The sequence below is a fragment of the Archocentrus centrarchus genome, chromosome 19 (genome assembly GCF_007364275.1).
Source record: "Archocentrus centrarchus isolate MPI-CPG fArcCen1 chromosome 19, fArcCen1, whole genome shotgun sequence".
In the NCBI taxonomy this organism is placed as follows: domain Eukaryota; kingdom Metazoa; phylum Chordata; class Actinopteri; order Cichliformes; family Cichlidae; genus Archocentrus; species Archocentrus centrarchus.
In genome coordinates this window covers 30,732,397-30,744,819 of record NC_044364.1, presented here as the reverse complement: position 1 = coordinate 30,744,819, position 12,423 = coordinate 30,732,397, and the positions used below count along the sequence as shown (strand labels likewise).

Here is a 12,423-nt window from a genome sequence, read left to right as displayed (position 1 = left end):
CTGCAGGCACGCATTAATATACGTAAATAAAAAATCTTAAATGTTGGCCTTAAATCAGATTTAAATTGGAGTTACTGCTGTAGTGATAGTTTTATAAAATTACTATTTGTGAAAATCTACACCATCTATTTGCCAATGTTATTATCATGAAATCATCAGAGTTGTTAATAATATGTCATAATAGGGTCAGACTCACAAACAACAGTAATGATTTTGGTCACCACATGAAAATACGTCCTTTATTAATCTGTTAGATTCTGTGTGGTGTCGACTGTACAAAGTATTTAAGTAACTGATACTTTTTATCATTCACACTGGTACACTGAACATACTCAAGCTTTATGTAACAGTTTTCATTAGCACAAACCCAGGTAAGACACCATTTAGATATGTTACAGTTTACTATAACCATTATTGAAAACATTACAAATATAAATATGAATATATACAATTTCTGGTTTGATTAAACAAACATGATTTAATTATGAGAGGCTTTAGAGTTAAACCTTTTACAAAAAAGTTATTAAGGTAACATTATCTTTACCTCAGTGTTGCCACTTATGATTTACTAATAATTATAGTTGGTTTTATCGATATGAATTCTCAGAAATTGCTGTATTATATCTTCATTGAATAGCAGCATAAGTTTCATTCAGGGTGATTTATAAAAACCGACCCCAGAAAAGTTGGTCCTGGTGTCCAAGGCTCAGCTCTGCAATTGAAGACAAAAAACAAAAAAACGTAAATTATGAATATGCTGAAAAAAATTTTTTTTCATTAACAAAGTGTGTGTGTGTGTGTGTGTGTTTGCTGGAATATCAATGGCAATATGTAGAAAAAGACAAATTAAATGTATTCACCCTCTAAATGTCAGGGTTATACATTTGTGTTTGCAAAGATTATACTCATCTAAGCAGTAAATTATTTTCATTTCACTTTTCAAGCATCAGAGCAACCAATGATCATATCCAACTAGTTATATACTGTATCATAGCTGCTCGCTGTTTCTGAAGTTTGGACTTACACACAAACATGCGGATACACATTCCACACATGGCGACAACTCTCGAGATCTGAAGCGCCCTGCCACACTCCGGGCTCATCAGGCAGGCCCTTGTCTTCAAGCAGCACTCGGGACAGCTTCTCGCTGAGCTCTGCGAGCCTTTGCTGTCTGTGGTCGTGTGTCTCTGGGGTTGGGTTTGCCTCACATCGTTGTGCTTTTCATCCCACTCTTCACTTTCACCTCTTCCCATGGTGCTTGTTTGTTTTGACAAAAGTTGAGTGTAATATAGTGGTTTGAGAATAGATGGTTCAAATCTGGGAAGAAAATGGCAGCAATGTAATACTCTGTGTGTGTAGCTTCATTACAGCAGAATTTCCACAGGGAATTAAATGGGCCACATTATGAGCTGACTCCCACGCTCTCTGTCTTTACAATACAGGCTTTGTTTACAATAACTACATCCGGTGTCCAGTGTCATGATGCTGTGACTTTGTTTTGTTTGTGAATTTTGTGGCAGCTTCAGAGAGTGTCATGACTCAATCTGTTCTTTGTCGGTGCATTTCTTCATCATCTGCATCTTAGTGTGTTTGCAGGGATGCTCGCATTGATGGACATAACATTCCTACTTAAAACTGTAGAAGACATCATATAATTTAAAAGAAAATACACTAATGCCCAAAGAGGCAATTTAGATCAATGTAAATGAGAAGTCTACAGACAGGACACTGTCTGAACTGGAGAAATGATGTATGTTCTACTATAGGATAATCCTGTACATGTCTAGTCTGTAAACAACGGGGAGCTGAACATATTATGCATGAAGTGTCCCAGTTCATCAAAGAGAGATCATCTCTCACAAATGTGAAACCTTAACACTGCAGTCTAAACTTAAGTCCCTTTATGAACACTTTATTGAGTGAAGTCACATTGATTTGACAGATTAACAATCTTTCCACACTGATGATCATCGCTCCTGCCAGGAGTTGAGGCCCCCTGTTTCAACTGTCGGATACAATTGCTCCCCAAAGACATTATCAGATATTAAGTGATAACCCTGATGGTGAAGTAACAACTTATCTGTGCCATCCAGTGGCTACCCATTTATTAACACTGACAGTAAATTAGATTGCTGGCATCTGGAGGGTATACTGGCATTTTGAATGCACCTTTCCATCTCACCCAGCTTTCAAAACTCCTTTGGATTTCAGTCATAAGTAATAAAATTCCATCACCCTCCTCAGCCGTGAAAGCAACTTGGAAAGGAAGTGAGAGAAGGCCATTAAGAGTAGAGAAAAAGAGTAATGGTCTTACCCTTTGCTTTCAGAGTCGCCTCTCCATCAGTTTGAATCTCTCTTTGTAGAGCAGACTTTCCTTAAAGGACTGCTGAGAACAGGCACATTCACCCTTACAGGCACTCACACCCCGGTGTGAACAGCTGAGTCGTTGGTGTTATCGTCTGCCTCGGCTGAACTGAAGGGTGTGTTGTGTGTGTCAGGTTTAACCGGTTTGTCAAAGTTCATTGTCCTGAATAATTTTAGTAACAAAGAAAAAAACTATCTGAGGAATTAAAAAGTCTGCGAGCAGTAATAATAAATGTAAAGAAGAGGTTCACTCCACCAATAAAATTACATAAACTGTGAATATCATATTATCAAATGTTTCATCAGTAATATTAATAAACACAACAGTATATCAGCTTTATATTTTCAGGTGTGTTAGGAAACACCTTAAATTATTATTATTTATAAATATAAAACTTTTTTGAGCTGTGTATGCAAATAATTGTTTCTTTGTTGAATTGTGTATTTTTAAGTATATTGAAATATGTTTTGTGACTTTAAAATTGTATTTTAGATAGATGACTGAAGTCTCTGAACGGCTCATGCAAATTAAATGTTCAGATTTCAATTATTCAGATCCAGTCACAGTAATATTGTCTTTTAGTCGCCAATAACGAATACATTTCCGTCGGTCTCTGCGGCAGCGTGTGCTGCTTAGGGTTGCTGTGAAAATTCCATCAAGTTTTAATAAATAATTAGACAGAATAATTACTTGACTAGACTGCACAGTTCATTACATGATGATCAATGATGAATCAAGAAGAACAATTTCAGGAAATAATTAAGCAAAAGAACAGTTTGAATGTACTCAAAGAGCTGCATTTCATTAAGAGGCTGAATAATTACAACACTATTCATCATCATCTGTAAATGCATCAAAGCAAAAGGCACAGTGTGCGTGTGTGTGTGTGTGCGTGTGGGTGTGTGTGTGTGCATATGTGTGTGTGTACATGTGTGTGTATATGTACGTGTGTGTGTGTGCGTGTACATTTGTGTGAGTGTACATGTGTGTGTGTACGTGTGCACGCGTGTACATGTGTGCATGTGTGTGCACGTCTGTGTGCACATGTGTGTGCGCACGTGTGTGTACGTGTGTGTGTGTGTAAGTGTGTGTCTACGTGTGTGTGTGTGTTTACGTGTGTGTGTGCGTTTACATGTGTGTGTACGTGTGTGTGTGCATGCGTGTGTGTGCACGTGTGTGTACATGTGTGTGTGCGTGTGTATATGTACGTGTGCGTGTGTGTGCATGTGTGTGTGTGCACATGTGTGTGTGTGTACGTGTGCGCGCGTGTGTGTACGTTTGTGTGAGTGTACGTGTGTGTGTGTGTACGTGTGTGTGTGCGTGTGTGTGCGTGTGTGTGTGTGTGTGTGTGTGTGCATGTTTGTGTGTGTGTACATGTGTGTGTATATGTACGTGTGTGTGCGTGTACGTTTGTGTGAGTGTACGTGTGAGTGTGTACATGTGCGCACGTGTACATGTGTGCGTGTGTGTGCACGTGTGTGTGCACATGTGTGTGTGCACGTGTGCGTGTACATGTGTGTGTGTACGTGTGTGTGTGTGTGTGTGTGTGTACATGTGTGTGTGTTTACGTGTGTGTGTGCGTGTACATGTGTGCGTACGTGTGTGTGGGTGTGTGCACGTGTGTGTACGTGTGTGCGTGTGTATATGTACGTGTGTGTGCGTGTACGTTTGTGTGAGTGTACATGTGTGTGTGTGTGTGTGTGTGTGTTTACGTGTGTGTGTGCGTGTACGTGTGCGCGCGTGTGTGTATGTGTGTGTTTGTGCGCGCGCGTGTGTGTGTGTATGTGTGTGTGCGTGTGTGTGCGCACCAGAACATAATGCTTATAGTTTTAGGTTGCATGCTTGTTAAGTTTAATTAAGCTTAGCTTATCGCAGTGTTTGGCCTGTGTCCTTTGAAGTGATGCTTATGTGTGTGTCAGGGGGTTACATGTCACAACAAACAAACAAACAAACAAACAAACAAACAAACAAACAAACAAACAAACAAACAAACAAACAGGAACATTTCTTGTGCATTTTCTTCTTTATAACTTCTTCATACAAGGAGAGACATTTTTTAAAAAGATGTGCAGAAGTGATTAAAGCTTCATCCTACTTTATTTTAACATGGAAAGAGGAAGCAGCAGCTGATTGTAGATATTGATAATACCCAACATGATGAAAGAAAAAAGCTACATATGCTCAATATTCACAGACACTTTACACAGTTTTTAGGTTTAATGATCTTTGTTATGATGTCTGAAATGTGCAGATTAATATCATGCACATTTCGGCTTCTAACTGCTTATGGAAAATGTTCCCAATGTGACAAATTTTATTAGGATATTGAGCTCACTGACCAAAAGAAAACTGGAAACAAAAAGTTACTGTTACATACTGGATTATTTGATAAAGGTGTGTTAGCACTTTGCATTACACACTGGTAAAACCATGACAACAGTTGGTGAATAATGTGATAATAAAATAGTGTTAATTAAGTAATAACATTAAATTAATGATGAAGTAATAATGATGCAGTAGTATGTTAATAGCTACTGACCCATTAATCCACAACTACAATGTTATTGTACTTTAGTGTAAAGTGGTACCATATAGTAATAAGGTAAAATGAAATTATAGGGAATCTGCTGTGTCAGCTTGAGCCTTAATCAGGGGAGAAACATTGATGGTTTAAAGGGTTAAGCCTTGGTAAGCTATGTGTGTCTATGCAACTTGATATAATCAGTGCTGTGTGTGGCAGCAGGACATGATGTGGCATTTGCATTTTACTTCCTCAGATTTTTTCTTTTGCCTGTTCAGTTGCTCTATTACCCAAGCAGACAATTTCTTCCAGTATCTGGCAGAAACATGACAAGCAGTCCATCTCATCAGATCACAAGCCCATGTAGCCACTAGATTCCCATGATGCACTGTGCTAGTTATTATTGGGCATAAGTATAGTGTCTTGGAATTCTGCACACTGATAAAAAAATCCATTTATGGGGATCTATAAGTGCATCTATAGCCAACTCCAGGGGAATGTTGAACCTGTGCCATTAAAGATAAAAATGATAGATTGGTCAACTTTGGCCAAGTGCTGGCTCAAACAACACTTTGAGGACAGTCGTCATTAACCAATCTAACTTGTTGCTAGTGAATTTGCTTCTTTGTTCAACTCTAGTTACTCTGCTATTTTAACTAGTATTACAAGAAAACCTACCATACCATAGGTTAATGGTTTGGGTTTTTATTTTTGTTTTTAAAAAATAAAACATTAGAAACTGACTGAAGGAAGTTTTAAAGGGATCAGGTAAAAAAAACAAACAAGCAAAACAAAAAACTTAAATGAGTTAAAAGATTTTAAATCAGAAATCTTTTTTCAATTTTTATCAGCAGAATAAACAACAACTGAATTTATGCTCTATAGACATTTAAATGTTATTTAAATACATGAACAATAGTTGGCTTGTAATGCAGTTCTTACATTTTAAATTTTTTTTTTTCTAATTATCTTTTTTTAACAGATTTTAGGAGGCCAATCAGTCATTGAGCTGTGAATTACCTCATGTCCATCATTAACTGTACTGTAGTTCAGTTAGTGAAAATACAGAGAATTTAATTCTGTGATTGTAAACATAAACACCAGGACAGTCTCTGATCTTGTCACGCCCCTAAAGGATGCCCCAAATTAAGCCTCGGAGGGTGATGATAACTTCCTCTCAGGGGGATCTCTACATACATTTTTTTGTGTGTATATGAATAAGAGAGGCAGAGGCACAGCAACATATGACAGAAAAGTGCTGTGAAAGTAGGCATAATGTCAGAAGTGTGACCAGAGTAAAAAGGTATGTTTGTCATTAGAGTGCAGTGATAAATCCATATCTTCTTTCTGTTGAAACTGCCTTTGGCTGTTAATTTCAGCGACATGGGCAGTTTGTGCATTAGTTTCAGTGAGTTTTAACCTTGTGCAATATCCTACATGATGTTCAAAACATTAAATATTTGGCAGTTCATTTCCTAATATTTATATGTCCATATAAAACTTATTACTTTGAGTTTTTTTTAAATAAAGTATTGAAATAAATGGGAAAAACAGTGAAATCTAGACACCTATAATTCACAGATTATAATATTTGTACACATTCAATGCAAAACAATTAAGTCTGATTTGCAATAGCTGAATACAGTCTCAAGTGTTTGGCAGATAATTGTCATGCTTGAAACAACGCTGTCATAAATCCTTTGTTTCTTCAGAACCTCGGCTTAATTGAAAATGGTTATTTTCTCAGGTTATTGCCTTTTCTAAGTGGAAATGTATTTTCTTTCATCCCACTGCTGTTCCTTCTGTTTTATTAAACTAAAAAACATTGAGAAATTAAACAGAGGAAAAATTCATAGCTATTAACTTTTCATATCGGGAATATGGCCTTGAGAGCCGTGAGACGGCTTATTTTGCTTATATTCATTTCATCTATCCATCAGTATTTTTCTCTCCTCTAATGGTATCATTCTGTCTAGCCGCTGTTTACTTGCTTGTATTTCTTTTCTCAAATATTTCTTTTCTTTTACTTCTTAAATAGCTTACTGTCAGGACATAATAGCATACCTATATTCTCCATATGTACTTGAACCATGTTGTTGTTTGCACACATAGTTTCTTCCTATTCTGTGTACTGAAGTGAACAGAAGAGAGGTGTGATGAGTTGATGGTTGAGTGGTAGGCAAACATGCAGAAGTGACTTTGATTATCACTGAGGGGAAGATGTGGCCATAAATCCAGTTATTATGCCATGGCCACTCTTATTAATTGTGCCGCAACACTGATAGAAATACTACTGCCTTGTTCGAGTAAAGCCATTCCAAAGCATTTAGATAAAGTCAGCAGTTAAGGAAAAATATCTGTGTGGATCAGATGTGTGAAGCGGCTGGCATGAGAATCAGCACCTCTAAGTCTGAGGCCATGGTCCTCAGCCGGAAAAGGGTGGAGTGCCATCTCCGGCTCAGGAACGAGTTCTTGCCTCAAGTGGAGGAGTTTAAGTATCTCGGGGTCTTGTTCACGAGTGATGGGCGAAGGGAACGGGAGATCGACAGGCGGATCGGGGCTGCTTCTGCAGTGATGCGGACGCTGCACCGGTCCGTCGTGGCGAAGAGGGAGCTTAGCGTAAAAGCGAGGCTCTCGATTTACCGGTCGATCTACGTTCCTACCCTCACCTATGGTCACGAGCTTTGGGTAGTGACCGAAAGAATAAGATCGCGAATACAAGCGGCAGAAATGAGTTTCCTTCGAAGGGTGGCTGGCCTCTCCCTTAGAGATAAGGTGAGGAGTGCGGCCATCCGGGAGGGGCTCAGAGTAGAGCCGCTGCTCCTCCACATTGAAAGGAGCCAGTTGAGGTGGCTCGGGCATCTGATTAGGATGCCTCCTGGCCGCCTCCTGGGTGAGGTGTTCCGGGCATGTCCCACTGGGAGGAGGCCCCGTGGTAGACCCAGGACACGCTGGAGAGATTGTGTATCTCGGCTGGCCTGGGAACGCCTTGGGGTCCCTCCGGATGGGCTGGAGGAGGTGGCTGGGGAGAGGGAAGCTTGGGCTTCTCTGCTTAGGCTTCTGCCCCCGCGACCCGGCCCCGGATAAGCGGAAGAAAATGGATGGATGGATGGATGGATGGATCAGATAAAATGCGGAGGAGGTAAAAAACGACAACCCAACAATAACAACCCAACTCAGTCTGAGCCTGAGGTTAGAAGTGGGTTTGACCACATATGAAATGCACCATTTAGCTCATGTTTGCCATTCCTCCCTCCACTCAGCATGAAGATAATTGGATATAAAACATCAGTGAAAAGTCGTAGCTCTCCTTCCTCTACCCCTGCATGGCCTCACAGGCCCAATTCACACAATAAAACACCATTAAAGCTCATCAATGCTGCTTTAAATGTGGTCGACAGGGGACGATGGCTCAGTAGTCCATCTTATAATTCATGTAGATGTGGTTCTGAGTGACCTCCACCTCGGCTGAATGACCCGTTTCTTTATGTTTCCTGCTGCTGAGACAAATCGTGTCTCTTCCATTCTTCTGTTTTATTCTGGTGAAGTGCTGAGCTGCACTCAGGCACCTTCAGCAATTATTCTCTTCTACCAGGCCGGTGCAAATACACATAGTCCAACAACCACGAGGGTTTAACTAATTTGATAAAGATTTTTGATGCTAACAATTTTTTTGTTTCTAGAAAAGCTCACACACTGTTAAGTAACTGAAAGTAGCTCCATTCAGACACTTGACTGCTACAGTAATGTACAGTAACTGTGATCTGCTGCAGTTAGATTTTGCTCTGATAGGCGCTCTGTCACAGTTGCAGTCTGAGCACTGTTTTGTCTTCATTATTTCATTCTTGCACTGGCCCCTCCCCCCATCAAACATCTTTAGATTTCCATTTTGGTCTTAGCATGCCACACCCCTCTGACATATTCCAAATTTCCCAATACATATTCTTTTTACCAGATTGTTTTGTACCTTTGCCTTAAAGCTCAAGGCTTTTATTTGTGGTTGATTACAAACTGCTTCAGTGTCACGTTTAGCAGTGCATCCTGTTCAGCAGCATTCCTTTTAGTTTGTTACTAGATAAGAATAAAAACTCCCAGTGCACAGTTCAGTTAATAGCAAAGGAAGTTTGGAACTCTGCAGTTATTATGTCAGCACTATAGTAGGTGCAATAATACAACTTAGAGAAGAAATTTCATAGACTGACTTGTTGCAATCATGGCATCCTATTGCATATTTTCACTGGCAGACTGCATGGCTAAGTGGAAAGTCAGAGATAAGGTCGTTACACACAGACGCGTTGTGTAAAAACGACACAAAATTACGAATCTTTTGGATGTGAACTTGTCGTTCACATTGCGTTTTTGGGAATAAATTGTCCTCATATAAGATATCTTAAATAAAATGAAGTCAACATCAAGCAATGATGTAATGAGGTTCTGATGTTTCTAAACAAGAGAAGGAAGAAACAGAGAGTCTGGGTTCATCCAACTCATAAGAAAGCAGCAGCAGGGAGAGTTTGATGGTTTGATCCCAGAGTTGAAGCTGCATCACGGACGCTTTTGTACATATTTCAGGATGTCAGTGGGAAAGTTTGAGCAATTGTTGGTGGAGTTGGGATCACATCTGAGGAGGCAGAGAATAATTTCAGAGAACCGACTGACCCAGAGCAGCGTGTAGCTGTGTGTCTGAGGGAAAATAGTCTGATTTTACTGTTCCCACATCACTGTATATTCATTGTATCAGCACGCGTTTTGAGCTACAGTATGAGTATTTAGCGTGCTGCTAAATGCAGCGCTCTGATTGGTCAGATGTTTGTTCACTTGCAAAAGTCAGAAAAATCAAACTTGATCCAGAAAAATAAATGCTGCAAAATCATCCTGTGAAATGATGCGATCAGTGTGAACGGCTGCATTAAGAACAGGCAAGTCTGACAATTTTTTTTTTTTTTGTAATTAAGATTTTAATTGATTTTCAGAACTAAATTCCACCCCCCACCCCCAAAAAAGTACAAATAATAAGAGAAAAGGCTAGTGCACATAAGCAAAATAAATAAACCAACAACAAAAATTCATGCTTTCAGATCACACAAAGGCCTTAATTCTTTTTAAGGAGTCCCAGAAGCTGTCCCAATCAATATCTCCACTTCCTTTCATGTTGCTGAGCATGGCCACCTGAGCTCACCGGCTCTATAATGAGTCCGTCTCTTTGCACTTGCTGCACTTGTGCAGACAGACTGCACATAAAACAGCTCCTGCAGTTGTGTTATCAGTGTTTTTGTTGGATCTGGGGGCTGCATAAGCTTAATGTTGTACCGCTCTGTATTCACAAGCATTCTCCTAAATACATCTCTATTGCAGGTCTATTTTTCCCTAATCGGGGATTAAAGCATCAAAAATATTTTTGATGGACCCCCTCGGTACTTCCTTCCAGTACTGAATGATCCTAGTGCTAAAGAGCCGGCTCTAAGAGCCGATGCTTGATAGTGAATCAGAAGAGGCGACTCCCATTGAATGAGCACCGGTTCCCCACTTTCTCATTAGCTCTGCTCACAAACCTGAGGATGGGGCAGAACTGATGGACACACACAAGATTTACACCATTACGTTCAAGCAGAGGGGGAGATAAATGTTCCATGGGCGTAGTCCAGCAACAGACAGCAAGACGGTGGGAGACAGCAGTACAAAAACACATGAATATGAGTGATACCCAAAAAGAAGCAGCATTTGGGTGCAATTTAAGGAAATTGGAAATAACAGAGCAGAGTGCCGTCATTGCAGATTGAAAGTTACAATTAGAGTAGGTTCCACCACAAACCTGCACCAATATAAGATCTGTCCATCCCTTGGTGCAATTGGAGGAGAGAGGGCAAGCTAGGTCTACCTCTACTGACCCCGGTGAGACTGGTCCCAAACCAACAACTGTTGTGGCATCTTACGCCCTCCCCAAAACTGCAACTATAACCCATCCTACTGCAACACAGAGCAAAATAAGTCAGTGTCTTTGTCCTGCGTTTATTTAAAATGTTAAACAAAAGTAAGATTTTTTTTTAACAGGACAAATACACAAAATAAAGCAATTATAAAGTTTATCATAAAAAGACTGAAGGGAAAAGGGCTTCTCAGCACACAAACCATTAATTTTTGTTTATTTAGGCTAAAATATGAGGCTATAAATGATAACAAGCAAAGAGCCATTTGGGAGCCAAAAGAGCCGGCTCTTCTTTAGGAGCTGAGTCTAAAGAGTCGGCTCTCTGAAAACTTCCCATCATTAGTGCTAATGGCAGCGCCTGATGTTCCGGTATATAGCAGCTGAAATTCTTAGCACAGTGAACACAATGGTCCGCGCGCGCACGCACACACACACACACACACACACGGGTGTAAAGAGCAGTGGAGGTGTGGAGAAGCGTGCCAGTGATGATCCACTCAGTGTTAAAGGGTCGTTTTTTTCCAAATACATGGGAATACGTAGTAGTGACGGAGAGCTGCTAATATGGGTGAAACACTCCACTCACACCTGAGTTGCAGAGCTTAAACGAAGCATTGAGGCAACAAATTTGTATCAAAAGTTTTTTTATAATCAAATTATTCGAGTTACTCGAGGAATTGTTGCAGCGCTCACTATATGAAATAAATATGAAAAAAATGATTCAGCTTTCATGTGGGACAGACAGAAATTTCAAAGTTGTTTTTGTAAGCTTTTTGTCCATCCATCCATCCATCCATCCATCCATCCATCCATCCATCCTTTTTTTATTTTTAATTTTTATTTATTGAATTATATATTTATTTTTAAGTCCTATAATAAAGTACATCATATCTTCTAAATCTATTTTCCCTGCCTCTACTGCTGCATGAAAAGCAAAATAATACAATTGCAGCTAATTAGCCATTCTACTGTACCAATTAACACTGTGTGTGTGTGTGTGTGTGTGTGTGTGTGTGTGTGTGTGCATGCTTACAGGCCTACAGGATGGAGGTCAAACGTCTGGCGTCCTGGTGCAGCCACAATAACCTGGTACTGAACGCCCAGAAGACAGTGGAGATTATAGTGGACTTTAGGAAGCACACAGCCCCTCTACCCTCCATCATCCTGACTGACACCCCCATCACCACAGTGGACTCTTTTCGCTTCCTGGGAACTACCATCACCCAGGACCTCAAGTGGGAGCCCACCATCACCTCTGTCATCAAAAAGGCCCAGCAGAGGATGTACTTCCTGCGGCAGTTGAAGAAATTCAACTTGCCAGCAAGGACCATGGTGCAGTTCTATACTGCCATCATTGAGTCCATCCTCACCTCCTCCATCACTGTGTGGTACGCTGGAGCCACCACTAGGGACAAACAGAGACTACAGCGCGTTGTGCACTCTGCTGAGAAGGTGATTGGCTGTAACCTCCCATCTCTCCAGGACCTGTACACCTCCAGGACACTGGGGCGTGCAGGTCGGATCACAGCCGACCACTCTCACCCTGGGCACAGACGTTTTGACCCTCTCCCCTCAGGCAGGAGGCTACGGTCCATACGGACCAGAACCTCC

At 40.5% G+C, this 12,423-nt stretch overlaps 1 long non-coding RNA gene across 1 annotated transcript; it reads right to left on the bottom strand.

Annotated features, from left to right (window-relative positions):
* Positions 1–243: 243 nt before the first annotated feature.
* LOC115798862 (uncharacterized) lies at positions 244–2,452 on the bottom strand. Its single transcript, XR_004021508.1, has 3 exons — positions 2,315–2,452; positions 1,025–1,317; positions 244–712 (listed from the first exon to the last, which is right to left on the bottom strand). It is a non-coding gene; the product is annotated as an uncharacterized LOC115798862 (long non-coding RNA).
* Between the last annotated feature and the right edge of the window lie 9,971 nt (positions 2,453–12,423).